Genomic DNA, 14773 nt, shown 5'->3' on the forward strand with positions numbered 1-14773 from the left:
AGTGCCATAATTAGTGGCACTTAATACACAACCAAGAAGTTGTTGCAATATAGTGGTAAGTATTCTTGCCTATCACACGGGCGACCTAGGTTTGATCCCGGACAACGGTGTCTTTTTTATCTTTTTGCCTAAGATGTACTCCCTCCAACCCATAATGTATGGCATTATTATTCAACAATCGTTACATCTGTAGAGTGTGTGACACAGAGGAAAGATGGGTAACCTGTCACTCCAGTTGCCGCTTTCCCCAGCAGCAATACTACCATGAGTCACTTTAGTCTACATCCACAACCGAGCTTCCCTTGCAAGCCTGCAGAAATGGCATCACTACCGAAACTAACCATCCTCCAAGCCACACCCCTGCCTATATCTTTTAAACAAACTAATATATACCCCCTCCGTCTCATAATATAAGAACGTTTTTGACACTAGTGTAGTGTCAATAACGTTCTTATATTATGGGACGGATGGAGTATATCCTTGTTTCAATTGCAGGGCCGTCACAGCAAGCAGAACAAAAAGGGAAATGAGTTTGGTATATAAGCCGAATATTACACTCGGCGTACAGATCTAAGACGAATATTGCGCCGAATGGTTTATCTTTGAAGGCTACAATAATTACTTAAAATGAGGAAAATCCAGAATTTGCTTGAGAGCATCTACTAAAAGAAATTGACTACTTTGGCCTCGGTCTGGCACAATTTGCTAGGCCCGAAAAAAGTTGTACACCCTTTCACTTAGGCTAGTCACAATGAGGAGGAACTTAGAAGTAACATCACACACTCCAATACAACTTTGCTTATGTGGCACATATTTAATGAAGAGAGAGGTGCTTGTGGTAACTAGCTAAGTTACCGGAACATCACACACTCCAAGAAACAATGAGTCTATAACCTAATAAATACAGTGTTGCATGACACTACATAGATGTTCCTACCCACTATGGAGGTAGTAACATAGTTTAGGGAAGTGTGTAAGTTACTAGTTTATGTTCTTGCCCATTGTGACCAGCCTTAGAGATTAGATCGCAGTTATCAGTACCAAGTGGTCTGCTTGGTAAGCTCACCAATAAAAATTTCAATCAATGAGTTATTGGTTACAGCTATCTCTACTACCTAAAAGAAATGTAACGTTCCCTTTCTCCTCTTACATTTCGTCAGGCACCACCGTATCGCTGGTCGATCGTCCTCCACTCGCCAACACATGGGCCAAAGGCCAAAGCCCAACCCCCCGAGAACGAGCCAGCCTACACGCTGCCATCAGTACGCGATCGCCGCCGCAGCCGCAGCCGCCGCCGTGCTCTCTCTCCATCTCGTGCGCTTCCCCACCGAATCAATCCATCTATCCGTACTCCTCGCTCTCTTCCTCCTGGGACTCGTCAGATCTGCACGGGTGGTGGCTAACCCCCCCGGATGGTACTCTCTCCTATCTTGTCGAGGCAAATGATCATGCCAACCCTGCCAATGACGCCGCGCGCCATGGGTGATCCCTAATAAACTCCTCCCTGTACCCTAGGTACCCTCTCGTGTTAGACTGGGCACCACATGGAGAAGTCTGCACTGCTGATGGGTGCCCCTTCTGTTTCTGTGTCATGCGCCATTCCGCTGACCTCGTGTAGCTCGACCTGGATGCACTCCGCCTACACGAGGGCGGTGCCAAGACAGGCAGCAACAGTATGAGCTTGCTAATATGTAAGATAGACGGTCTCCTCCTCTCTCTCTTTTTTTGGCATTTTATCAGTGTACTGCATGGGATAAATTGACTACTGAGTAGTGAGTACTGATACAATATGTACATTGCAGATCTGATGCAGTTGGTGCAACATTGAACCATTCTTCTATCTTGGCGCAGATCATGGCTGGAGGTAATCTGGTTTTGGCAGTGAAGTTCCAATTGGAGAAAGAACGGAGGAAACACAACAAGCTTAAGCCTGTTAATTGCCGTAACAAACTCCCCGCCCAATCTCCCAATCATCCATGCATGATGCATAGTAACCGATCACCTAAATCATGTTGCTGAAATGGTCACATGTCAGTTTAGATGTATTGCGATTCTGAAAATTTTCACGACCTTTGTATCTGAATTTAATTGATGGTCATGTGTGCGTACATATTCAGAAAATGGTTACTATTTTATTTCTGTTAGATTCAGTGCATATGAAATAAAATAGTAATTTGTGAGGATACTACAATCAGAGAAAGATCACTAGCAGTTAAGAGGGAATGGTCCAAAGTGGTCATAATATCTCGGCCAAACCGATAAAGTTGTTAGTTGTGACCACAAAGTATGGCATTGTGTCATTGTCCAAAGGTAATTCTAATTTGTTGTGCCCCAGCTCAGTTGAGAACTGCAAATTATGTGAGGCATGCGAGTTATATGCTTTTATACTCTATAGTTCAAACTATCATCATGTTCATTGCCAATACTCTTGGTGAATCCCATGTTTTCAGATAACAACAAGGTTTCTGAATATTTTGTGCTACATGGGCCTTAGAGGAAGGATGTGGCGACTTCAGAGCTAAGTGTCAGAGAGAAGTGGGTGAAGAGTTAGACAAAAGTTCTTCCCTGATCTACATGCAATGCATTTCTCTTCAGAAACAAAATTGCCAGGTCCTTGTCCATTAGCTTCTGAAATTAGACATAAGCTTTACTAATCCAATTGGTTTGCATATTGGGAGGATATAGATGGTAAAGAGCCTTTTTATGTTAAATCACGGTTATTGTGTAAAGAACTCACTAAATTTTTACATGTCTATGTGCCCCGTTGCAACGCACGGGCAATTACCTAGTAGATCTATAATAAAGCATGTGTAGCAAAATAAGCCAATAAGGACGTTGTAGTATAGTGGTAAGTATTCCCGCCTGTCACGCGGGTGACCCGGCAACGGCGCAATTTCTTTTGCCTAAAAGATATTATTTTTCAAAAACTCTATGCATATTAGATGTCCCCTTTTCCATTTTCTACTGTCGTTTTTTTATATTCCTCCCGCCTCCCAACTCTTTCTTGCTGTTCTTGCGGATTCATGGAGAAGGAACAAACTAATCATTGGCATTATTATTCAACAATCATCACAAACTATATTAATCTGCGTTGACACATAAGGAAGAGGAGTAACTTTTCCGGATCTGTCGCCGGGGACCCGGCTGGTGGCACAAGGCGGGGGCCGGGGCTCGTCATGGTCACAGCTTCGGGAGAGGGCGGCGACGGTTGCCGGCCTGCTCCTCGGATGTGGCCCATGGCCGTCGGCGGGTGGCTCGGAGCAGTCCCTCGGGGTCCTGGCATGGATGTGGGCTGCCACGGCATGGTGGTGGCTCATGACGGTGGTCGGGGTCGTTTCACGATGGCGGCTAGACTTCTTCGGCGTCGGCCGGTCGGTGAGCGCCCCTGTCGACCTTCGGTTCCTCTCCTCGTCGTTCGGCGCTATCTTCATCGAAGGGTTGGCCCTCTCCTGGTTGCGGTCCATCGCTCGTCTTGCGCCTGGCAGCAGGACCAAGCTCGTCTCGCGCCCGGCAGCAGGACCAGACCCGTCTCGTGCCCGACAGCAGGATCTCGTCTCGCACCCGGCAGTAGGACCAGACCAATCTCGCACCCAGCGGCAGGAAGGGCCGATGGAGGCCAGTTTTGGACGGCCTAGTGGGTCTCGACGCTGGGGCAACTCAGGAGTGCTATAGGCGGGGCCTTTCCACTCGTCTCTTTGGTTGGGGTAGCGGTGGATGGCGGGTGAGGTGGTGTCGAGGTTTTGGATGCGGGGACAGCGCCCTGATGGTGGTGTTGTGGTGCTCATGGGCAGAGCCCGTGGCTTGGTGCTGCCCGGTGACCATGGTCGTGTGGGTGGCATAGTCCCCGGGGTGTGGTGTTTGGTGGCAGCGAGTATTGGCCGGGGTGAAAACATGTTCTATTTTCGGACGGACCAGTGGCGACGAAGCTCGTTCCCTTTTTGAAGGCGTTGTTGCAGCCATCATTGCCCGTCGTGTTGGTCCAGGGGAAACCGTGACCCTCGGGTTGGGCCGTGGCGGCGCTCCGGTGTCGCGTCCTTTCTGAAGGCGCCGCCTTGGAGCCCATGGTTCGTCGTATGCGGCTTTGTCTCTTCACGGTGGCGTGTTCAAGGGCGAGGACCCGGTTGCTCTTGTAGTTCTTGGGTGGTGTTGCTGCGCTCAGCACCTATGTATCTTGCCTTGGGTGTGTGCGTGTGTTGTGATGGCGTGCGTTTGTATCGGTTTGTTGTTGGTCATTGCTTTATATATAAACGGGGCGAAAGCCCTTTTCAGTAATATACTAATCACCATCATCCATGTGTTGGATTGGATCACAACACAAGATAGAGGAGTGAATCCAGAGTGTCTCATTGACAAGAACCTTCCTCCTTTTCTCTTAGGTTCAGACAGGAACCTGCAGGCAGCACTGTTGCTAGTCAGCCATGGATATACATCGCTGTCATGCCACTGTTGTGATGCTTTCCCATGCGTCTCAAGAATGCCTTTGACCCCCAATCCACAAACCAATTGCGCCAAGTTGCTGCTCGCTAGATTGGCCACATGCCTATTGTCTTTGTGCTAAGCTAGCTAAGGCAGTCCACTCCGGTGACGGAGATCGCGGAAGTGGTGAGGTCTCCGGGGATTCCTGGACAATGGTGCGGCCTAGGAGGAAGAAGATTGATGCGGAGCTCCTGCAGGAATTCTGGAATGATGTCGGCTACCCTACCCCGGCGTCCAGAGTGTGGGAGAAAGGCAGCTCAAGCTCGGTCGGCAAGGTGAGCACTGATTCTACTCACGATACTTTGTTTTCGTGCAGGGAGTTGGAGCGTGCTGGATCGGATGCCTCCCCGGTCATGTCGTGGCCGCCGGCGGCGCCTGCACAGCCACGGCGCGGTGTCTGCATCAGGCCGTGGAAGGGGCCTCTTCCACGACCCAGGATCACGCCGCCGGTGGCGCTCGCGGCGTTCATGCCGGCCTCCCCGGCGAGCCCGTCTTCGGCGGCGGTTCCGAGTCAACCGGATGAAACGGCAGCGCCGTCTTCGGATCGCGATGATCCCGACGCTGTTCAAAATTCGATTCCTCGGGCTCCCAACTTGCAGGCTCGTGGGCCCGGCGTGTGCATCGCCAATCGGGCCTCGCGTCTGGGCCAAACGCTGCGGAGGGCTGACATGTTCCAGTACAGAACATCGAGGTGCCGTACTGCAATCGACCTTCACAGATCATCGACTCACCTACAGCCGCCGCCATCGTACGCCCAAGCTCTTCGCCGGAATCCCTCGCCACCGATGGCTGGCCGTAATGGCATCCCGCCTAAGGGGGCCGCACCGGCGGGACAAGCGGCTCCGACCTTCGGATCAACGCCCGGTTTCTCTGCCGGCTTTGGCGTCGCTGCTGGGCCACTTCGCTTCGGGGCGCCGGGTTCGTCCTCCACCGCTGCTCATCCCGTCCAGCAGGTCCCGGCGCCGGCACCTGTCGTATTCGGGACAACCAACCAGCCCACACCTGAAGCACCTCCTGCTCGCCGTCCCAAGAATAAGCGCAAGGGGGGACGTCGTGGTACGGCTGCCACCGGTGCCGTCACCCCGGCTGCACGTCCTTCGCCGGCGTTTCCGCCTACACCTGTGATGGAAGCATCTTCGGTTCAGCTACAGGCAGCCCAAGACGTTTATGCAATGACTGTGACCTCTGCTGACACAACTGGGAAGCCGCATAAAGGTAAAAAGACAGGTCTTAGGTGTTTCAAATGTAAGTCAGATGAGCATCTCTCCAAGGATTGTACGGTGGTTCATTACTGTCACATTTGCAACAATCACAAACACCCTCTGCACCGTTGTTCTATCCTCAAGCAACCAAGGCCTAGCGCCATGCTCGGTGGATGCGGTTTAGTGAATGCAATGTTCGTACAGTTGCCGGACTCGCTCTTTAAGGAGCACCTTGCACCACCTACTCTGCCCACAGCTTTGGTAACAATTTATGGCGGCACTTTGTCTGCTTCTGTGGTGGAGGCCGAGGTCGCTAAAATAGTGTCGGTACAGACTTCGTGGAAGTGGGAAGCGGTGCCACATGGAGCCAATGCTTTCTTGGTTTCTTTCCCGCCAGTGAACATTTTACAACGTGTGGCAGCTTTTGAGTACAACGTTAAATCCCACGACGTAAAGATTGCTTTCTGTGAGTGGAAAGTTGACGAGATCCCATCGCTCCATCCCTTGCAGTCTGTTTGGGTACATATCACCGGCGTTCCTCTACCCCTCCGCCATTTCCTTGGTCTGTGGGCGGTAGGATCAGTTATTGGTGCCACTCAGGATGTTGACTTGGTATGCTTGCGACGACACGGTATTGTGAGGATCCAGGTGGCTGTGCACTCCATGGATATTTTTATGAAAGATGATGGGTCTGATGAAGCCTCAATCCGTTCAGATGTTTATGTCAAGCTTAATGGCTATGCATTTCGGTACGTACTGGAGCAGGAGGAATTTGTACCAGACGATGACTTCATTCCTAGGATCTGGGAAAACCATGATGACGAGCATGATGACGGTGCTAACCAAGATGCGGATATGCTAGATAAAGATGCGAGCAAGAGAGCAAAAATCGTGCAAACTGAGGGTCATAAGACAGCGCCCGGGGCTCATTCTGTGTGTGCGGCCCCTATGCAGACTACTCAAGCCCCGGTGCATGGGCTGCCAACACCCGAGCAGGCGCCGCGCGGGCAGCCTCCTGTGTGTGTGGATGCAGCGCACGTGTTGCCTGTTGACGCTGCTCCGGGACGAGTGCAAGATGCTACTGCGGGTTCTGTGATGGCTTCTTCAGTTTGCGCTCCTGTCGCCGTGGTTCCTCTTGGTCCAGCTGCATGTCACACGACTTCTGCTACTGCACCCGTCGCGACCGGTCCGATGGAACCGGTGGCACGTCCCTCTTCACCAATCTTGGGAGCTGCCGCACCGCTGCTGATTTCACACACAACTACAGCTCAACCGACGACTCCGGAGGGTACCTTGTGTGGAGGGCTGGCTTCGCCCTTTCGACATAGTAGCCGTCATGCCGTCTCCGCTGATGGTTCTTCTCGAACTGATGAGCATTCTCTGTCGAAGGACTACTCACCAGGTACGTCTTCTGTAAAATCCTTTCTTTCCTTTTCAGATACTCGCATTTCTACAAGCTTGAAGAATGTCGGTGTCTCTATTGGAAAGAATAATTCTGAAATTAATTTGTCGGTTGAGGTACTTAAACATATGAAGATAGACCGATTAAAGGTTTCTCCAAAGCGTTTTAGCACCCCACCAAACACCGAAACCGAGGACGATGATGAAACGGATGCCACATATGATGGTCCGCTTATCTCCCACTTGGTTGGTGAGGTTACCGAGGTTGGATTGGATGACGCAAGACCCAGGTCCATGTTTTGTGACTTCACAGCGACTTCGCGTAAATCTAAATCACTTTCCTTGAAAAAGAAACAAAAAACGCCCAAGAAGGCAAAGATTTCCACACCGATTCGAGTTTCCACATGAGAAGCATGTTTTGGAATAGCAGAGGTCTTTCAGACTTGGCTAAGCATAAACACGTCGGTGGTTGTGTGCGTGAGCATGGTTTGGACTTTGTGGCAATTTCTGAGGCTGGTAAAGGTGACTTTCGCCCGCATGTCCTCGATCACCTATCCGGTGGTTTCGACTATTCGTGGCATACTTTACCAGCTCGTGGAAGGTCTGGAGGAATCCTTCTTGGGATTCAGACCGCAACCATGGATTTATTGGCTTTTTCGTTAGGTGAATTTCATATCAAGTTTCACCTACGAAACATAGCGGATAATTTTACATGGAGCCTGGTCGCAGTCTATGGAGCTACCCAAGATGAGCATAAATCCGCTTTCCTTCGGGAATTGGTGAACCTGGCTAAGGATAACCCGTACCCAATGCTTATTGGAGGAGATTTCAATATCCTTAGGTACCAGGAAGAGAAAAATAATGATCGCTTTGATACTCACTGGCCGTTCCTATTCAATGTTGTGATTGACAGTTTGGATCTTGGGGAGGTTAGTATGTTAGGACGACAATTCATTTGGGCTAATAACCGTTCTGTGCCGACATACGAGAAGCTCGATAGGGTACTCATGGATACCGAATGGAAGTTAAAATTTCCTCTGGTAACCGTTCGAGCCCTAGAGCGTATCGAGGCACTATCGGACCATGCGCCAATCATTCTTGACTCTAACTCTACGAACACATCAGCCCGCCGCCCTTTCAAGTTTGAATTGGTATGGTTGCATCGGGAAGGTTTTCTAGACATGGTTAAGAACATTTGGGAGAAGCCCGCTATTGGTCATACACTCATTCAGAGATGGAACTTTAAAATAAGGTCCATGAGGCGACACCTCTCTGGATGGGCTAAACACACCAATGGGATGTATAAAAAAGAAAAACAACGCCTCTCTACCATTATTGATGACCTCGATAAAATTGCAGAGACACGCATCTTATCTCAACAAGAGATTGATTTGAAAAATCAATCCAATGAGAAGGTTGCACGTCTTTTGCGAGAAGATGAAATCAAATATTACCAAAGATCCAAAGCTGATTTCATCTTGATGGGAGATAGTAATACAAGATACTTCCAATTGGTCGCCAATGGTCGACATAGGAAGAAACGTATTTATAGTCTCCAACAAGATGAAGGGCGTCTTGAAGGTCAAGAGGAGCTCAAAAGGTATATCATCAGCTACTATAAATCTATGTTCGGGCCGCCAGATGAAGGGAATTTCACCCTTGACGAGAACCGAACAGATGACATTCCTCAAGTCACGGCAGAAGAGAATGACTTACTCATGGTACCTTTCTCAGAAGAGGAGGTGAGAGCAGCGGTGTTCCAAATGGAACATCAGAAAGCTGCAGGACCTGATGGCTTCCCCACAGAATTCTATCAGAATTTCTGGGATATCATCAAGTCTGACCTTTTGGAGTTGTTCAGTTGTCTTCATGCCGATCGACTTGACCTATTCAGGCTGAATTTTGGCGAGATTGTTTTGTTGCCGAAGATTAAGGAGGCTGAACGCATCCAACAATATAGACCCATATGCCCACTTAATGTCAGCTTCTAAATTTTCACCAAAGTAGTTACGAATAGGTTAAACTCGATAGCTGACCATGTTGTCCGGCCATCTCAAACGGCGTTCATGCAAGGAAGGAATATACTCGATAGCGTAGTAATCCTGCATGAGATCGTTCATGAGATGCACCAAAAAAACATGAGTGGAGTAGTATTAAAAATTGACTTTGAAAAAGCCTATGATAAGGTTAAATGGTCTTTCCTCCAACAGGCCTTAAGGATGAAAGGTTTCTCCGATAAATGGCGTCAATGGATCCACAATTTTGTAACTGGAGGTAGCGTGGCCATCAAAGTCAATGATGATGTAGGCCATTACTTTCAGACAAAAAAAGGACTACGACAGGGTGACTCCATGTCCCCAATGTTATTTAACATTATTGCTGACATGTTGGCCATTCTGGTTGAGCGTGCCAAGTAGGACGGACAGATTGCAGGATTAGTGCCACACCTTGTGGATGGTGGCCTCTCTATCTGCAATATGCCGATGACACAGTTCTTTTTTATGGAACATGACCTGGACAAGGCTCGAAACCTGAAACTCTTGCTTTCAGCATTTGAGCAAATGTCGGGTCTTAAAATTAACTTCCATAAAAGCGAACTTTTCTGCTTTGGAGAAGCCGTTGAGACGGCGGCCGATTATGCTGACCTGTTTGGTTGCGCACGTGGCCATTTCCCGATTAAATATCTGGGAATACCGATTCATTATCGACGTCGCACCATTGCGGGATGGAAGCATGTAGAGGAGCGGTTAGAGAAACGGTCGAGCAGCTGGAAAGTCAAGCTGCTCTCTGTTGGAGGACGGTTGGTTTTGATTAACTCTGTCCTCACAAATATGGTCCTCTATATGCTTTCTTTCTTCCAACTCCCAAAAGGGGTCCTGCAAAGACTGGACTATTTCAGATCCAGATTCTTTTGGCAAGGAGACGGGGAAAAGAAAAAATACAGACTAGCCAAGGGGAGTGTGGTTCATAGGCCGAAAGACCAAGGTGGCCTTGGAATTCATGACCTGCAGGTCAAGAATGAGGCTCTCCTTAGTAAACAGTTGTTCAAACTTATTACTGAGGATGGTGTTTGGCAAACCATACTGCGCAACAAGTATCTAGGCCACAAGGCGGTGTCTCAGGTATATTGGAAACCTGGCGACTCGCACTTTTGGGTTGGCCTAATGGTGGCAAAGAAACATATCTTTCGCTTTGGGTCTTTCGCGATAAAGGGCGGGTCGGAGATTCATCTTTGGGAAGACATCTGGCTAAGCGGTGCCACTCTCCGAGAACAATATCCAACCTTGTACAACATTGCTCGCGATAAGAATAATACTATTGCACAGGTGCTCAGTTCATCCCCCCTGAATATTTCGTTCAGGCGGGATTTGACTGGCCCCCGACTTATGTCATGGCATAATCTTTTGTCCCGTCTGGATGCGATTAGCCTGACAGAAGGGCGGGATGTGTTTCGCTGGAACCTTACTACATCGGGGTCTTTCACCGTAGACTCTATGTATTAGGCGCTCACGCATTCTGAGGTACCGGTGAGTAATAATAAGAAAATTTGGAGATCGAAGATACCACTAAAAGTTAAAGTCTTCATGTGGTATCTTCGTAGGGGAGTTGTTCTAACCAAAGACAACCTCGCACGGCGCAATTGGCAAGGGAGTAAGAAGTGTTGTTTTTGTACTCATAATGAGACCATCAGACACCTCTTTTTCCAATGCAACTTTGCACGTTCTACGTGGTCAGTCATTCAAATAGCGTCAAATTTATATCCGCCCACAAGTGTTGCCAATATTTTTGGTCATTGGTTGGACGGTATTTCAAATAGGTTCAAAACGCTATTAAGGGTGGGAGCGTATGCCTTATTATGGTCGCTTTGGCTATGTAGAAATGATTTTGTTTTTAATGACAAAAATGCTTCTCCTTTCCAGGCTATTTTCCGTTGTACACACTCGCTTCATATGTGGTCTATGCTACAACGAGCGAAGGTCCAACCGCTGTTCAAGGCGGTGTGTACGCGCTTGGAGCAGGTGGCTATAGAGGTTTTTACCCAACATGGGTGGCAGCATAACCTCCGGATCGGTCCATCTCACCTTTTGACATAGGCACAGTGTCGGTCTATAGGACTCTACTATTGCCGATTTGTCGGTTTTTGTTTTCTTCTGGTTGTCAGACTTTTGGTGTTCGGCTGTGTGCATCCTAGTTATGCAGAGGCCGGGTATTGCTCATAATGCTTTGAATCCACTTGATGCTACATTTTTGAGTTAATAAAATCGCTCTTTATCGAAAAAAGTTACATGCTTATTGTATTTGTATATAAATCGGGGCAAACAACAGGATTTGGTCTGTATAGGACCAGATTCTAAAGCAACATTTCTCATTGGCTCGTCTGAACAGGATTATACTACATTTTTGTGACTAGCAGGTCGCATCCACGTCGTGCGCACACGCTAGTGAGGTATTGGCGTAGCAGATTCAGTTGATTAAATTCTGTCGAAGGTAGGGGCACTGCACTAGATTCCAGTGATCTGGCTATAGCAAACAATTAACCATGCTTAAACTACTGGTAGTTAAAGTTTCAACTCCTTAATCCACCGTACTCAAGATTAAGGAAGTATTTAATAGTATTTTTTAATGAGCACTATTAAGACCGATGAAATAACTGAAGATATCGTGTACTGTTGCTTGTTGGGTTTGGACCATACAGCAGATGATAGCTTGTGCCTGTTTTTCAGGTGCAGTCCTTCGTATTCACCAATTTTTCAGGTGCAGACGCACCAAGTTCAGGGTTGAATTCCTTCCATGCTATTTATAATAATTCCTGCTGCCAATAGCACAGATATGTTCTGAGAAAAATTTGTGAATACGAAGGAGCAATCTCAGCAGAAAAGTCAAACAGATGCAACACTGCAACATGGTCCGCTTTCTCGTAACAGACAGGATTAGATTAATGCAACAAACTAAGATAGATTGCACAAGTTTTCAGGTCGCAGCCCTTGCCGGTTTTATTAATACGACATGACACCACAGACACCACATATAAATATATCCTTATTTACACAAATGGATTTTTTGTATGTGACATCTTACCTGAGAGTCTGAGTCCCATGATAACTGCAGATACATATTTGTGAGCAAACATAATTATAGATGTGCTTTTCTACTAGTATATGACGACATCAACGAGAAGACCAGATTGAGCATCAAATTCAACCTTTGATACAGTCTCTGTCAACTCACTCTTTTTATCACCATAACATACTAATAGAGCCTTTCTACACATCTGCGATGAGGACAGCGAATCTATTGACTAGGGAATGCCTAGGCCAGTAGGCCTCGCTCATTGGTTAATCCATATAACCTTGTCTTGCAAGTAAACTTCCAAGAGAGGCAGAATTTTTCCGCACGGTCGCGGCCGAGTATATTTAGGCGCTGGATAGGAGTAAAAAATTGTACTCCTCTATACGGTTTAGGGGATCGGCTAGGTGTCGGTTAGAGGAGTAAAACCAAAATTTTACACCTTTATAGCCGTTTAGGGGATCGGCTATAGTTTCTCTAAGCACTAGACATGGAACAGGATTTTCATATGCTAGTTGCCAACAGAAGTAGTGTATCAACAATACAATGACTGGCCTACTAGGAATTTCTCGCCAATACAATATTTTCCCTCGTTTTTGTGCGGATTCTTGAAAAAAGGTCAAGGATATGGACCAGAAGTTCCAGATCTCTGACAAGACCAAGTCTATGCTGGCTACGGCTGAGCAGACGGTGAGCAGCGTGGGGTCCGCCATCATGAAGAGCAAGTGTGTCTCCACGAGTATGTCGTGGGTCACCAGTGCGTTCGGCAAGGTCACCAAGGCCACCGCCGACGTTAACATGATGGCAAAGGAGAATTCTTTAGCCCAGGACTAACAGAAGGGTTCCGGGGGCAACTCGTACATGTCCTTCCGCTGATCATCATCCCCCATTCCTCTATTTGCCTCACAATGTTGTATTATTTATTGGTGGATTGGAAAACAATATTTTAGATATATAGAAAACATGAATGAGACCATCCATTCCATATATGAATATTGCAACCCATGATTTCTTCCCTTTCTTTGTAGAAGAATAAAAAAAATACTTTTGGGCTTTACATGTTACAAAATGGTTCGATGCAGATTGGAATGAATTTTTACTTTCTTAAGTTGTGGAAGGGTGCTGTAATAGTATTGCTAGTGTTGTGTTGATCATAGAGGTACATAAATGCCCATGTGCTCAATATGAAATATTGAATTACTTCCATGAAAGCTTCCATCGTATGGTTGTTGCATGTAGCAAATGGTAATGTAATAGGGCTTCTATTTAAGCATGGGAGATGCAACTAGATCCATTTTGTGTATCCGAGGGCGAGCAAGGCGTAAAGCTTAGTCGTTGATAGGTTCATACTAGCATACTTCACATAAGCAATGCAAGCAATTTTTTGCACTTAGTGGGAACATCTTTTGATATGTTACATATCAACATATACACCACATGCATACACAACTTACACGGGCTTGGCACTTAGTCGAAGCTGCTTTTTGTAATGTTGTCGAAACAAACAAACATTCTAGGACTTGGAAGCATTAGGGTTTCTGACTCGATGATCTTGCTTTAAATGGGAAGTGGGGATCAACAAGGTGGTTAGCTTGAGAAGGACTCTTCTCGTTTGCACCATTCAGGAACTAGCATATCTAATTCAAATTGTACTGAGTGTTTTTGTCGGGGAAATTTTTTGATGTTGGGAAGTAGTAAAGGGAGACATCTTGGTGCTTTTTGAATATTTTCATGCAGGTTCTTTAGATGTTCACAGGCTCGGTTATGGGGTTATTACCCTTTTCCCCAAACTTTCCGAGCCAACAAGATTGAGCAATATAGGCCCATCTGCTTGTTAAGATGCATCTATAAATGGATTAGAAAACCTCTAGATTTAAGAGTGGAATCTTTTGATCATAAATTATCTAGTACACAACCAAATGTTTTTCTCAAGAATAGGTACATTGTGGATGGGATTTTATCCTTACATGAGCTAATGCATCACCCATGGTATATAGACAAACCCCTTAGCGAGCATGCACCTGTACTGTTTAATGTGTATCAAAATCATCAGTGTACCTTTCTTGAGGCATGTAGCATTGATTCCCAATTATCCTTCCGCCGTCATTTTTCGGATGAGCTACAATGCCAATGGGATGGCTCTTGGTTGAGGAGCCAAGAAGATACGTTTATCTGAAGTGCCTGATAATGTGACCTGGGCACTCAATAAAAACGGGGAATTCTCTACTAAGTCAGTTTATCGTTGGCAGGAGAGGAATTTTGTGGCGTCCTAATAATAAATGGATTTGGAAGGCTCCCATTCCTTAGAAAATTAATTAATTTTTATGTGGCAAGTGTATCGTGATTCCATTCTTACCAGAGATAAGATGAAGAAAAAGAATTGGGTGATTGGCCAGTGTTTCGTGATTCCATTCTTACTCGAGGTCGGTACCACCGGGGCATAAATGGATTTGTAGCAGAAGTTTAAAAAGTCAAGTTAGTGTACTGGAGGAATGTTACACCATATGGTTGACTAGATAACATAGTGTGTACATATATCAGATAAAAATTATAGGAATATATTTGGAAATGAATTAATTTGTAGGGAGGAAAGAACGTGCAATTCTTTTTTAAAGCAATATGTTCAT

The sequence above is a fragment of the Triticum aestivum genome, chromosome 4A (genome assembly GCF_018294505.1).
Source record: "Triticum aestivum cultivar Chinese Spring chromosome 4A, IWGSC CS RefSeq v2.1, whole genome shotgun sequence".
NCBI classification, from domain to species: domain Eukaryota; kingdom Viridiplantae; phylum Streptophyta; class Magnoliopsida; order Poales; family Poaceae; genus Triticum; species Triticum aestivum.